The sequence below is a fragment of the Haliotis rufescens genome, unplaced genomic scaffold (genome assembly GCF_023055435.1).
Source record: "Haliotis rufescens isolate VD_foot unplaced genomic scaffold, xgHalRufe1.0.p SCAF_5, whole genome shotgun sequence".
NCBI lineage: Eukaryota > Metazoa > Mollusca > Gastropoda > Lepetellida > Haliotidae > Haliotis > Haliotis rufescens.
The window spans coordinates 36,214,137-36,230,322 of record NW_025964223.1 but is presented as its reverse complement, the minus strand read 5'-3'; the positions used below and the strand labels follow the sequence as shown (position 1 = coordinate 36,230,322).

Here is a 16,186-nt window from a genome sequence, read left to right as displayed (position 1 = left end):
AGAGTGACCAGTAGGAGTCAACATAGTAAAAATAATAGATATATTACAACACCTGTGGAGGTAGTGACCACTATTTACCCACACGCTGTATGCAAGCAATATGAAAAGTCTGTAGTTGTCCCTTTCCGCGACCAGTGTTCGTCTCTCATTTAATTGATGAGTGAAAACACTCAGGGATGTTTCTTTCATATAATAATATGAAGACGGTCCAGTAGGATTCATACATAGTGAAAATAATCATTATGTTTTAACCGGTGTGGAGGTAGCGACGATTATTTACCCACACGCTATATACAAGCAATATGAAAAATCTGTAGATGTCCCTTTCCGCGACCAGTGTTCGTCTCCTGTTTAATTGATAAGTGAAAACACTCAGGGATGTTTCTTCTATGTAATGATGTGTAGACGGTCCAGTAGGAGTCATACATGGTAAAAATATTAAATATATTACAACAGCTGTGGAGGTAGTGACCGCTATTTACCCACACGCTATATCCAAAGCAATATGAAAAATCTGTAGATGTCCCTTTCCGCGACCAGTGTTCGTCTCATGTTTAATTGATGAGTGAAAACACTCAGGGATGTTTCTTTTATATAACAATATGTAGACGGTCCAGTAGGAGTCATACATAGTAAAAATAATCGTAATATTTCAACAGTTGTGGAGGTAGCGACGAATATTTACCCACACGCTATACACAAGCAATATGAAAAGTCTGTAGTTGTCCCTTTCCGCGACCAGTGTTCGTCTCCCATTTAATTGATATTGGAAAACACACAGGGATGTTCCTTTTATATAATAATGTGTAGAGTGACCAGTAAGAGTCATACATAGTATGGATAATCAATATATTACAACAGCTGTGGGGTTAGCAACGATTATTTACCCACATGCTATATACAAGTAATATGAAAAGTCTGTAGTTGTCCCTTTCCGCGACCAGTGTTCGTCTCTCATTTAATTGATGAGTGAAAACACTCAGGGATGTTTCTTTCATATAATAATATGAAGACGGTCCAGTAGGAGTCATACATAGTAAAAATAATAAATATATTACAACAGCTTTGGGGTTAGCAACGATTATTTACCCACATGCTATATACAAGTAACATGAAAAGTCTGTAGTTGTCCCTTTCCGCGACCAGTGTTCGTCTCTCTTTTAATTGATAAGTGAAAACACTCAGGGATGTTTCTTCTATGTAATAATGTGTAGACGGTCCAGTAGGAGTCATACATGGTAAAAATATTAAATATATTACAACAGCTGTGGAGGTAGTGACCGCTATTTACCCACACGCTATATGCAAGCAATATGAAAAATCTGTAGATGTCCCTTTCCGCGACCAGTGTTCGTCTCATGTTTAATTGATGAGTGAAAACACTCAGGGATGTTTCTTTTATATAACAATATGTAGACGGTCCAGTAGGAGTCATACATAGTAAAAATAATCGTAATATTTCAACAGTTGTGGAGGTAGCGACGAATATTTACCCACACGCTATACACAAGCAATATGAAAAGTCTGTAGTTGTCCCTTTCCGCGACCAGTGTTCGTCTCCCATTTAATTGATATTGGAAAACACACAGGGATGTTCCTTTTATATAATAATGTGTAGAGTGACCAGTAAGAGTCATACATAGTATGGATAATCAATATATTACAACAGCTGTGGGGTTAGCAACGATTATTTACCCACATGCTATATACAAGTAATATGAAAAGTCTGTAGTTGTCCCTTTCCGCGACCAGTGTTCGTCTCTCATTTAATTGATGAGTGAAAACACTCAGGGATGTTTCTTTCATATAATAATATGAAGACGGTCCAGTAGGAGTCATACATAGTAAAAATAATAAATATATTACAACAGCTGTGGAGGTAGTGACCACTATTTACCCACACGCTATATCCAAGGAATATGAAAAATCTGTAGATGTCCCTTTCCGCGACCAGTGTTCGTCTCCCATTTAATTGATATTGGAAAACACACAGGGGTGATTCTTTTATATAATAATGTGTAGAGTGACCAGTAGGAGTCATACATAGTAAAAATAATAGATATATTACAACAGCTGTGGAGGTAGTAACCACTATTTACCCACACGCTATATGCAAGCAATATGAAAAGTCTGTAGTTGTCCCTTTCCGCGACCAGTGTTCGTCTCTCTTTTAATTGATAAGTGAAAACACACAGGGATGTTTCTTCTATATAATAATGTGAAGACGGTCCAGTAGGTGTCATACATAGTAAAAATAATCGTAATATTTCAACAGTTGTGGAGGTAGCGACGAATATTTACCCACACGCTATACACAAGCAATATGAAAAGTCTGTAGTTGTCCCTTTCCGCGACCAGTGTTCGTCTCCCATTTAATTGATATTGGAAAACACACAGGGATGTTTCTTTTATATAATAATGTGTAGAGTGACCAGTAAGAGTCATACATAGTAAGGATAATCAATACATTACAACAGCTGTGGGGTTAGCAACGATTATTTACCCACATGCTATATACAAGTAACATGAAAAGTCTGTAGTTGTCCCTTTCCGCGACCAGTGTTCGTCTCTCTTTTAATTGATAAGTGAAAACACACAGGGATGTTTCTTCTATATAATAATGTGTAGATGGTCCAGTAGGAGTCATACATAGTAAAAATAATCGTTATATTTCAACAGTTGTGGAGGTAGCGAAGAATATTTACCCACATGCTATATACAAGCAATATGAAAAGTTTGTAGTTGTCCCTTTCCGCGACCAGTGTTCGTCTCTCTTTTAATTGATAAGTGAAAACACACAGGGATGTTTCTTTGATATAATAATGTGTAGACGGTCCAGTAGGAGTCATACATAGTAAAAATAATAAATATATTACAACAGCTGTGGAGGTAGTGACCATTATTTACCCACATGCTATATCCAAGGAATATGAAAAATCTGTAGATGTCCCTTTCCGCGACCAGTGTTCGTCTCCTGTTTAATTGATATTGGAAAACACACAGGGGTGTTTCTTTTATATAATAATGTGTAGAGTGACCAGTAGGAGTCATACATAGTAAAAATAATAGATATATTACAACAGCTGTGGAGGTAGTGACCACTATTTACCCACACGCTATATGCAAGCAATATGAAAAGTCTGTAGTCCCTTTCCGCGACCAGTGTTCGTCTCCCATTTAATTGATATTGGAAAACACACAGGGGTGTTTCTTTTATATAATAATGTGTAGAGTGACCAGTAGGAGTCATACATAGTAAACATAATAAATATATTACGACAGCTGTGGAGGTAACGACGATTACTTCCTACACTCTATAGACAAGCAATATGAAAAGTCTGTAGTTGTTCCTTTACCAGACCAATGCCCGAGCCCGTACACAATAATAATTGTATCATACTCTTTAAATGGTATAGTGCCGATGGTTTTACCACAACCTATGCCTGCCAATATGAACAGTGTGTAATTTTCCCTTTCCCAGACCAATGTTCGCGTCCGTTATAAAATAACATGAAACACACTCAATGCTCTTTTTTTCATAATATTGTGTAAGAGTGACATGTCAATGGACCGAATAGAAAAGGCATTGTATTATACCCATTGTAGGGGTAGCCTATGAGGATTTTTACACACACCAAAAAAGGCAATATGAAGAGTCTGTAGTTGTCACTTTCCCAGACCAACGTAAGCCTCCCGTTTCATTGATGTGTGAAATACGCAAGAATGTTTCTATTATATAATAATGTGTAGAGTGACCAGTAGGAGTCATACATATATAGTGACCAATCAGTGGCTTGAATATACAAATGATAATTATATTAAACTAGTTGTACGGGCTTGCGGCGCTGATTTACGCACACGCTATATACAAGGCAATATGAAGATTCTCTTGTTGTCCCTTTCCCAGACGCCCGTTCGCGCCCCGTATAAAATGTGGCAAAATATGCAAAGCTCTTTTTTTGATAATGTGTAGGGTGGGTACAAAGAATACATTCTGAAAAACGTTGAATAGATTAAAGTGAGTCAGCATCAATGCCACTGGCTTGGAATAATCCCAAGCTGTAAAAATGTATTTTTCCATATATTTAATCATTTATATGAGAATTCGACGATATATGATATAGTGGAAAAGCTTATATTAAGTCAAGATTCCCCTTTGATAGAAATTATCTAAATCCGATAGTTAACAGAAAATATTGTGTAAAGAAGTGAGCCAACCAGTATATCTGTTTTCCTCTCAGATGAGGAACCACTTTTGATAGCAACGTTTGTCTCTAGAAAAAGGAAAAATAGGGATCAGAGTAAAATGAAGTGGCCTGTGTTCTGAAAAGAAAGTTCGGCTATCGTTTGTCAGCTATATTTGTGACTGCGAGAATGCGTATGAAGAAAATGTATGTATATGTCCGTTCTAGTACCTAGTCAAACGGATTTTACAAACGTGCATGTATTTATTAGTTTAGGGTAGTGTGATACATTACCACGATGTCTAAAGAGACTGAATCAAACCACAGATGATGTCAATCGTTACCCTCACTAACAGTACAGATAAGAAAATTAATGGCTTTAAATGTGTTATAAATTTATGTACATTTATAAAACACGTTACAGTACGAATTGTAAGGCTTTGAGCATAAAATACTCTCCTTTAACGTTATTTGTCCCAGAATACGGCGTTCGCTTTTGAGTAATATTTATTCAGACAAAAATGTATGGAATTGTTATAATTTGACTGGGATTTGTCTATTATTAGCCGCGCATTTCGTTTTGGCGTGCGGAAGCTTAAATACAGTATAGTTGAACTACACGCGCGTGTACAACAGGCATACCTCTCGATAAACGTAGCGCTGGGTCGTTAAAAATAGACACGCGCGAACGCCAGCCTAAGCTTCTTACAGTGATATATCATCTAAAATTGAGGTACGCACTGCCCAGGAGCATGGCGGCGAAAACTGATGCCGGGCTGGGTTCCTGTCTACGTAAACTCTAAGCTGGTTCCCGGCTCCCTATGCGCGTTGTCAACTTGCGCCAATTTCATATTGCGATACAAGCTCCTTCCCAGCGTGTGACACCTTCGTTATACTCTCGGTAGTATAGAGAGCTCCGGGAACGTACTATCGCTGTGAGGAGCTTGATTGCGACATTGGAGACGGGGTCCAAACTAAAGCCGTTGAGGACGCGCATAGGGAGCCGGGAACCAGCTTAGGGCCTAACTGGGCTGGGCGCAAGTTGACGACGCGCATAGGGAGCCGGGAACCAGTTTAGGGCCCCCCCCAAAAAAATTACTCTGGGAGAGTGACCCAACGGATTCGAAATACGAAAATTGGACTTCGAAAACGAAACTTGACCGAACTGTTTGTAGAGACCAGAACTGGGATTAAACACCATAGAGAATTATACCAGTCGCATGCAACTATGTTGTTGTTTTTATTTCCTGACCTACGTAATTTGTAAGCAAAATTTGCAATCAACATATTTATTTGCATAATTTGAGACTGAATAAAATTAATCAAGGTGTGGAAGTACATTACTTGCTTCACAAAAAGCGTCACCACTAACTATTACGCACTTTTTTTGAAGCAGACTAATGATATTGACGTGTTAACTGTATAACTAAATCATTCGTGACATGTTCAATAAATGGATTAAATTTTAGCTAAAAACGCAAATTGTTTTCCGAATTGGGTGTTGGTTGAAACGGCCAAGTGCCCAAACTGTCCCAGGTAAACCCATTCACCTTGCTGGTTCATATTAAGTTCGTCTTTGCCATGACGATCAAGAAACAGCGAATAATTGGAAATCTTACAGAGCTAATATAGAATATTTTAGATGTGCAGTACGTGTTGTATTACCCCTGTAAGATGTAAATGTACTCGCTGTTTGTTGATCATGCTTGCCGTAAAAGGCGACTATGTTTGTCGAAAGAGCCAGGCGACTAACGGGATCGGGTGGTCAGGCTCGCTGACTTGGTTGATGGATGTCATCGTATCCCAGTTGCGTGGATCGATGCTCACGATGTCAATCACTGGATTGTCTAGTGAAGGTTGCAGTCTGTTAATTTTCATTTGCGGGTCCGTTAGCTTCGGCATGAAAACAAGACCACACGTTTGATAAACACACAGCTGTTACAAATTGTGTAATACCAACGTGCTTATGTAGTGCGGTACAAGTTTCACTAACAAATTTTGAAAACTCCCAACAGCCCTTGGTTTGTTCAACGACATATTGCGTGTAGAGATTATAATGGATCACCGAGAGGAGCTTATGCACACTCGATGACCCCAGCACACTCTGTAGCTGGGCTGAGGTCACATGGCATATATTTCACCTTTGGATCTTGCGGTGGGAGGAAGACACAGCTCATAATTTTGTGTAAATAAAAAGAACTAAGCATTCATCTGCTTGATAAAAAATAACAGCCTCAATAACAAGTCTTGACCACAATATGGCCATCCTCATCAATACAGAATATTTCATGAGCAAAGCCATAATCGTTGACAGAGAGACAGTATGCCTGAAGCCCTTATTAATTGATAATCATTTCAAATCTTCCATTGCAAGAGGCCATAACAGTTGTTGGCTGTGATGGGAAATGACCATTAAGCATCATATACCCTCACATGGAAACTGACGAGCAAAAGAAACGTTACCAATGGTCAAAGGACATGAATTAACAACATCATTCCAAGTTAGGCCACGAGAATCAAGTTGGCCTAAAATGTACCCTATTGCAGTTTGAGATGCATCAGTTATGAGGATGAATGGTTTGTTTTGGTCGGGATATGGGGTTGTTGTAAAGGATTGCTTTAGCTTTTCGAATGCCTGTTGGCAATTATTGGACCATTCAAAAGACAGGTCTTTTTTTAGAAGGTTGTATAGAGGTGAGGCGATGCCAAAAAGGATTGCTACACATTTGTGATAATACGAGACCAAATGTAAGAAATGACACACATCATGGCCATTTTTAGAGGGTGGGATCTGTGTGACTGAATCTATTTTTGAAGTATATGGATATGGCAGCCATCTTTGCTGCAGATATGCCCTAAGTAGGTGACTTGTTTTGTCGCAGATTTACATTTGCTTGGTTTAAGAGCGAGTCCTGCTTCTTTGATATTTTGGAATACTGCCTTGAGGTGACTCAAATGTTCCAAAAACGTTTTAGAAAATATATATTAGTATGTAACGCCAATTCATTTCTTTATTGCCTCTGAAAAGGTTTGCAGAAATGTCATAGGAGCAATTTTGAGGCGATTCCATCCATTTATTGTTATTTAAGCCGACTTGTGTTTTGCATCTGGATGGAGTGGTATTTGCCAAAAGCCACTAACACAATCAAACGTACTAAACATATTGGCAGAGGTGGTAGGGGGGATAATATAGGTTTAGTAAACTCAAGTTCCACTGATCTGGGTAATGTAGCACGTGCATTACTCAGCAAACTTTTGTTGTGTTTGGGCCATTGATACTCAACCATTTTGTAACACTATGCGGGGTTTGGACCCAAAGTGTCCAACTTTCAGTTTTGTAACGTTTTTTTTGTCGTCAACATCCACATCATCTTAGTAATTGAAAAATACATACTCAAAACAAACTCGTCTGAGAGTTTATTATTATTAAGTGAGTGTGAGTCAGCACAAGAAATGATGAGTTAAATAGCGAGACGATTCCCAGTATACCTCCGATATTTGGTAATTTCCATTTTTGACGGCCAAAGAGACCCAATGTCCAGGGCTATTCAACAGAAACGTTCTCGTTCGGGTGCGGTCCTTTCGGAATGGCATCCAAACGATTCCACCAGGCAGTTTAATTTTTTACATCAACCATGATAACAAAGGGAGGCAAATGGTGTTGCCGTCACTAGTTTAATCCTGTTTACGTACTCTTCATTTCTTACCTCCAGGCCAGCGTATCAACGGACGCTTTGCTGTCACTGTGTTATGACAGTACGACTGTAAGTATATATGTGAAATTATTATATTATATTCTCTGGGAGATATGTTCGTCCATCGTTCTTTCCTTCATCTATACGGTTGACTGACGGTGTCGACAGTCGACTGTCGTTAATCTGGCTGGTGGATACCCGTTCCCTACCCGTATTGGATGTTAGTATGATACATCTTGTTAGTCTACTGTATATCTAGCATAAACCCGTGAAATTAAGTTGTAAATTTGGGCCAATACTTTATTCTACCTGGAGAACTAATTGATCATGCTTTTTAACATGTATTCTCGTCATGGTTTTAGAAAATATTGATTTTATTGTTTATTAACTTTCCTTAATATCAACTGTACTTAGCATAGAACTACTTTTCCTTCATAAGATCTACTATTAATTCAACACAAAAATATGCCTTTACTCCCTGGATGTCCAAAGGACATATATATGCCCCTGCTCTTCAACCCTCACTTTGAAATGTTTGAAAATGTAACACCCCAAAAAACATCTCCACATAATGATCCACTTCACAGTTAGGCCTAACAATTATTGTTTGCAAATGATACATAAATTTTCAACATGTTAGAGACTGGTATGTTTTTGTATTAGTGGATGAGAAATAGATTACTTCATAAGTGTTTGTCATGTACAATTTATCGTACAACTTGTTTCAAAACAATATTTACGTTTTCACTGCTAATTTTCACTACTTATTATTTATCAAAGCAAACACACAAAGAGAAACAAAACTTTGCAAGTCTTGAAATATGGATCAGCTTTTTCTTGGTGGATTCAAAATTTGCTTATGTAACATGGGAATTTAGCACAGAAGAGCGAATGGTTTCATCAATGTTTAGTTATTGGTGTTTGGGTGGCGCTCTAAAAGATGTTGTGTACCTCGCCTCTCAGCAGGAAAAACTACAAAACAAGTGTATCCTGTGAAAAGTACTTTTAGTCACTTTAACATTTACAAAGCGTCAGAATTCTTAAAGGGGCACTGATCTAACGCATTTCCCCGGACTGGTTGTTGCCTTTGTTATTGTTTTCCCCCCGTGAGTACCCGGATGATACGCAACGCAACTGAGCGTGACCAGAGACTGGGCTACCGTCTGCAAGGACAGCTAAATAAACTTGGAGGCTGGAGGCAATATTTGTTTTACGCATTTTTGCATAAACACTGATTGGTTAACTGTGATCTATAAAAATTTCGACAAAGGGCACATGTTAATTAATTTCTCCAGCCTAAACAAACAGACAAAAAGAATGACGGAGCTCATCGGATGTCGTCATTTGGAAATACCCGAGATGGTTTTAGTTTAATACTAAAAAAAGTATCCTTGCAGTGAAAGCATTTTCGGATTTCCGATTGCGTCGATAATACGATTACTACTCTCTTGTTGTCATCCACGTTTTCTCGTATAACCCTACACTTGTGTATTTGTTGTCATTCACTTGATGCTCCGTAAATGAATTTATTACAGGTACAATTAGTGGTAGCACCACTTAGATTACCTGACAAAGGTTCCCATTTGGCATTTATTGTGTCTGGGGTAATTATTCAATCTAAATCCAGGTTTGAAGTGAGATGAAATGTGTGTTATGTAATATGCACGTGGCATCCCAGCAAGACATGAATGATCAGTTGATTCACTTTTTTTGTTGTAAATCAACGGATCGTTCCTAGCCATCAAAGGATTAACAGAAAATACGTTGATTGATTAATCACTGTTATCTTGCACAGTGGATATGTCAAAAGTGAGTGTTTACATGTCTAGGTTTACTAAAACAAAGGGAATACACTCACATCATGGCGTGAAGTGCCGATGTAAAAACAACATACTTTGTTCAAAGGGTTAACTGATAATACGTTGATTGATTGCTCATTGTTATCTATGACTCGATGGATTTTTTAGGAACCGTGGACGTTATGAAAATAGTTGTCACGTGGGCTTTCTCAGCCGACCCTTGAGACTTGACACCTATGTGAAACACCTGAAACAATCTAAGTGATCAGTTGAGAAACGAACACGAAACGATATATATCTTTTAAAATATTGGATTGTTACAGAGACACGTGACATCGAATAAGTTTCTTTGTACAGCTGCAGACGAGTAGGATATTGTTCCTTTGTGTGCATGGATATTCACGGATACATTCCTCGAACAAGGAAGCTGCCTAAAATTTATACACATAAATTTGGTAGGTTGTAATTATGGTATTTGCATTTTGTTTTCCTTCATTTGGACCGATTCGTTCTTGGTCCTCTACATCTTGGTTGGGAAATTCTTCAATGCGTGATAGACGTTGTTTTCACAAGTATCCTTTGTAAGCGTGTATATATTACCGTCAATTTGTAAAATCTGATTCTCTCAGGCAATTTATAAAATGTGTAAATATTTCAGGCATTTTGACTGAAAAATCCGTCCAGATTGACTAAAATTGATTAAGACGATCCAACGGGCCTAAAAACACCACAACAGATTATTATGTAGGATGAGAAGCCAAACAACATAGAAATGTACTTTTCAACGTAACATTTTCTCTTGGTGATGACATTAAACATCAAAATGTTTGGAATTCGTTATCATAATAATACAGATGGAAATGTTTTTCAGTCACTTTGTAAAATAACTGAATATTTAGACGTTTAATAAATTTGTTACACATTTTGACAGTAAAAAAATATACACACTATAAAAAAAGCAATGCTCAGGTGAAATATTTACTTTGTGTTGCAAGTCGAAATAGTGTAATAGTGTCGAAAATTCGCAAAATTACCAAGCAAGTGACTTATCAAAACTTCGTCACCATTACCGATGCTACCCACAAAGATACCTACATTTCCTTATTATCTCGAAAACTGTATTTAATTTTGTTGATCAATGTGACCATACGCCCTTATTACTACCCATTGACTAATGCGCTTACGAATAGCGCAGCAGAGGTCGCGAACTAGTCTAGATTTCTGCTATACATCCGGGTACTCACTGGGAAAAAACAATAACAAAGGCAACAACCAGTCCCGGGGAATTGCGTTAGATCAGTGCCCCTTTAATGCTACAGTAATTATTATTATATTAATTAATCTTGACAGCAAATGTAACTCTAAAAATTTTGCATTTTGTGAGAAGCCTGCAACCTCGGGGTATCGTGGTACTTGTCATGTACGCTAAACAGAACAAAATGCACTCACTAACCTTTATGATTATTCATGTTCTCTATATCAAGTGTCATTTATTTTATCTAAATATGCATATTTTACTGATAAAAGTTCATAATTTTCATTAGTCGTGCCGAGTTAAGGCCGGGCCTTGCGCTCAATTTGACAAGGGAGAGAACTCCATCGTATCGCAGTACAGGGAAAAGTTGTGTATGAAGGTCTGAATTGGACAAAAACAGGACATAATCCTACCAACCACTACATGCCAGACTTCTGTGATTTGTCCAGACAAGTGTAAAGACAGCACAAGTACAATTCTGAATGTGTTATCAGTAATAGGTATCGAATGAATATTTACCGAAAGTAAGAACAAAATATTTTAAAAACTCAACAACAAAATATCAGAAATGATATTTAAGGTTTTTGTTAAAAAATTGGATGACATCAATTTGTCCAAAAAATGAAAAAAATGTTGAAAGTTAACAATGAATATATAAAAAAGCACTCCTAGTATGTCAAAAGTATGTACCGGTATTTATCATTTGGCTATCAGTGAAGATTGTATTTCTAAGTGTGGCATTATGGCCCTCATGATCTCTTAATAGATTCTAGCCACAGAGCGCGAAAAATGTGAGGTCAACGTTAATACCTTATTAGTCGCCATGAATATGCAGATGATCTAGTTCAGGCCGATAGAGAAAGTTTACTTGGGAAACTATGGGTTATATCGTTGTCCATTGATAGATGGGGATAAGGCAATATTAAAAAAAAATGCCAGAAGTAAGTATCATCTCGTTAATAACTCCTTACAGCAGACGGAACATTCTGAGGAAATTGAAATTGTTTACGAAGTGAGCACTTCCTGGTTACTGATTTGCATTAATAGACAGCTGCTAAGAGGCATGTCATGCGTGAACTACCGGAAATCACAAATGCCGCTATACCATGAATGCCTCGGTACAACAGGGTCTGAGTATACTATCGGAAGTTACCGACGATTTATGGCAAGGATTTTGATATGCACGATTCCTCTTTACACTCCCCTACTAAATAGTTGACTCCTGACAACTAACAATCTCTAGGAACAAATACACTGTTCACATCAGGCATCTATTACAAGTCACAGGAAAAAACATTTCAACTTGAAATAAGTAACTGCCACACTTAACGATTCATTTCATAAGTTTGGAAATCTGCTAACATAAAGGTGTCCCTGGGTAACAATCTCTAAAGATTACACACAAAATAAATGTTAACAATATCAACATTGTGCATTAAACAATGTTCACTGAGCAATGTGAAAGTAATACTGGTATGGAAGTTGTAAACATGACACATAATACTGACTTTCACAGATTATGTCTGGACGGAACATTCAGCTCACTGTTTACTTTGGGATTGACTTCTCCAACAACTGCAGTAATAACAATTGAGACTGACTAATATTAGCCAACACAGTAGGGTCTGTTGGAGCAACTGCAGTCTCCTAATTGTGCACTGTGGACTGCGGTAGGTTGTGAGGTTTGGGATGCTTTCTGGCTTTCGAGAGCATTGTTCGTCGAGGTGGTGGAGCTTCGTCCTCTGCACAAGCGTCCATTTCAAGCTCACCACCGTGACATGAAGCACTTGCATCACCTGGATCTCTACTATTAGAGATAAGTGTTATTGTATCACTCACAACAGAATCTTTGATGTAATAGGGTCACTATTGTCAGATTATCACTAGCATGATCACTCTCAAGTGTTTGGTTGGCTGAACCACTGGAGACCTGGGTATTTAAAGACTCCCCTGCTGTGCATGAAACACTTCCACACACAAATTTTGAAATATCCTCATTGGATACCTCATCAGGTTCATTCACTTCTGGCAGTTGTACCGACCACTGGTTCCACTCTGTCTTCAGGAAGGTAATCTGATTGCATATCAGCCACAAGTATTCTAGAGTACAACAGTTCTTTTCTGTGTACAAGTTTCTGAAAATCACTGGCGATAGGACATATGTCATAAACTTGATTTTCTTTCCTAGCAACTACTTTGTATAGCAAATGTCTTGGATCTTATGTCTCCCAGCCGGATGATTTCAGAGAAATACTCTTGCTCCTAACACAAGTTCTCTTACATTTGTGATTTTGTTGACTCTTGCTTGCCTTTGAAGTGCAGCTTCTTCCGTTTTCTTTCTGGCTTTCTTACTGCTTGCTAGCGCTGATGGTGTTCCATCACCCAGTCCGACTGTGGTGTCATCTACTTGGTCTCCTATAACTAGATCAACAGGTAACTTTGGATCTTTCCCAAAGAACAAGTAGAAGGGTGAATACCCTGTGGTAGCATGTGGGGTGCAGTTGTAGGCATATATCAGCTCTGGCAGTAGTTGTGGTCATTTCTTCTTTTGTTGGAGAGGCAAGGTTCTTAGTATGTTATGCAGAGTTCTGTTGAATCTATCACACTGCGAGTTTCCTTCTGGGTGATATGGTATAGTCTTGGTCTTCCTAACACCATATATGCTACATAGCTTATGAATGATGTTGGATCCAAAATTTCAGCCTTGATCACAATGTAGCCGCCGGGGGACACCAAACTTGACAAACCATTCCTTAACCAAGATCATGGCACCAGTCATTGCAGTCTTATCTCTAGTTGGGAAGGCTTGCGGGAATTTAGTTTACAAGTACAAAGTACATTTTCGAGTCTGTGATTGCCCTTTTCCAACAGTATATAGTCCATTGCTAGTATTTCAAGTGGTTGCTTGCCGATAATTCTTCCATATGATGGCTTTACAGAAGGACCATGTTTCCCAAGCAAACACCTCTCACACTTTTTGCAGTACTCTTCTGTGTCCCTTGCCAGGTATGGCCAGAAGCATCTTGCTCTCAGAACGCAAATGGTCCTCTCTGCACTGGGATGTCCACTTCCGTCATGGCTAGCCTTGAGAACTCTTGACTGGAGTTCGTTGGGAATAACAACTTGAACTGTTTTCCTCGTTGTCAACCTTCATCCAACGGTACAGAACTCCATTTAGCACAACCATGTTATTCCAGCATTTCAGCATTCTACTTGTATTTGGATGCTCTTTTAACCTGTCTCTGTAAGATGGATACTGGTATTGGTTATAGTGAAATAGGAACCTCTTGATGTGTGTATTTTCTTCCTGCATTTTCTTCATTTCATCAGTCTGGACAGTTGGGAGATTTGTGTTTGGTAGTGGTTCCAGGAGTATTGTTTGTGCTCGCAAAGATTCTAATCAATTTGACTTGGTATCCTGCTTGGATGGGTACCATGGTCAACATAACTGGCATGTCACTGGAACTGGTTACAGAAATCTTTCCTGTCGTGCAACTTCAGAGGTGTGAGTTTCTTTCCTGCTTAACGAGTCATCGTTTCTAATCTTCTTTCCTGGTCTGTGCTGAATGACAAGGTTAAATTGTGCCAGTTCTCATATCCATCCATCTTCCCGCGGCAAAGGTCTTAACTGACTTTATGAGAAAGTCCAGTTTCTCATTAAGTCAGTTAACACCTTTGCCGCAAGAAGATGCTATCCGTCTTGTTTCAGTCACACCTAACTTTGCAGTCATCTGCACATAGCTCAAAGGGGTCATTGTCTGTGTAGACAGTACATACAGCTCCAAGGAGTAAATCTCTAAATTTTTCAGTGACATCCAACTACAGTGCTACAAGCTCCAACTACATACTACTGTAGTTGTCCATATTTCTTTTGGATGGTCTCACGGATCTGCTAACAAAGCTCAGCACCACTTTTCCAGATTCTCGTTCCTGTGACAATACCGCTCCTAATCCATAGTGACTAGCATCGACCTGAAGGATATACGGTCTATAAAAAAAAGGGTGTCCCAGACTGGTGCCATGGCGCTTTTCGAAGGCCTTGTCGCAAGAACTGTGTCAAGCTTTCATACCACTCCCTGGCTGAACTTACGTTCTTCCTTTCTTTCCCAACCTTTTGCCTGGCAGCAGAGAATGTAGAGGAGCTGCAATGCTTGTGAAGCCTTGAACAAATTTTCTACAGTAACCAGCCAACCCGAGAAAGCCTTTCAACTGTGTCTCTGTCTTAAGAACTGCCCAACTACTAACAGCTGTGATCTTGTCAGGATCTGGAGCTATCCCTTCCTCCGAGACAATGTGTCCAAGATAACAAAGTTTTTCTTTGAAGAGTTGACATTTTTCAGGTTTTAATTTCAGATTATATTTGGAGAGTCTGGTCAGCACCTTGGACGTTCTAGAGATTCTATAATGTTGTCCCAAATATAAGAATGTCGTCTAAATAGATGAGGTGAGTTTGGAAAGTTTCTACACCAATAATTTTGTCCATCAGTCTCATAAAAGTACAAATGGCATCCAAAAATACTCGTACAGGCCACCTGTTCCTGTCTGAAAGTCAGCGGCTATCTGATTAAACCCATGGGCGAGATCAAGACTACAGAAGTCTTTTGCATCCTTCAATACAGTATGGGCTTCTTGTATCTGAGGTAGAGGGTAGGCTTCTTTCAGAGTTTCCGTATTCAACGCAAGATAGTCACAGCAAACTCTCAGTTTACCTCCCTTCTGCACAAGCACAAAAGGACTGGATGACTCCCTGATCACGCCTTTGTATAATGATATATCTAATGATATATTCTATATCTATATACTTCTTGTCAGTGGCTTGGGAGAAACGTCGATGTAGAATGTGAACTGGGGCATCATCAGGTTTCATAATTCTGTGCTTGCTGACGGCGCTGTATCATCCTCTCCCTTGCTGAAAGCACTGGCACGTTTGGCAATAACTTCAGTCAACTGTTCCTGGTGGGAGGGGGGGAAAATCGCTGTTAACTTAATGTTTCATGAGATTTTGCACCAGGTTGGAATACCTCAGTAACTTGAACTTCATTAAAACTGACGTCAACTATCTCTATTCTGGGCTCCACTACAGCAATGTTGAGTATTCCTACAGGTATACCTGGCCTTAAATAGATGTCCTCATCACTGAATTTGGCGACTTGGAAAGGAACTCATCCAGTTTTGTCAACTGTCACCACTGTTGGTCCAAGCACTTATCCTTTAGGGAGGGGTAGGGAAATTTCCTCAATAACAGTTGTGTAG

General features: G+C 38.9%; 1 protein-coding gene across 1 annotated transcript in view; it reads left to right on the top strand.

The window, feature by feature from the left end:
- The first annotated feature begins 7,815 nt into the window (after nucleotides 1-7,815).
- LOC124122726 (synaptotagmin-1-like) overlaps nucleotides 7,816-16,186 on the top strand; it is a 128,249-nt gene continuing 119,878 nt past the window's right edge. Inside the window, exon 1 of the mRNA XM_046485845.2 lies at nucleotides 7,816-7,948. The gene's annotated coding sequence lies outside the window, so the exon portion shown is untranslated. The remainder of the gene's footprint in view (nucleotides 7,949-16,186) is intronic.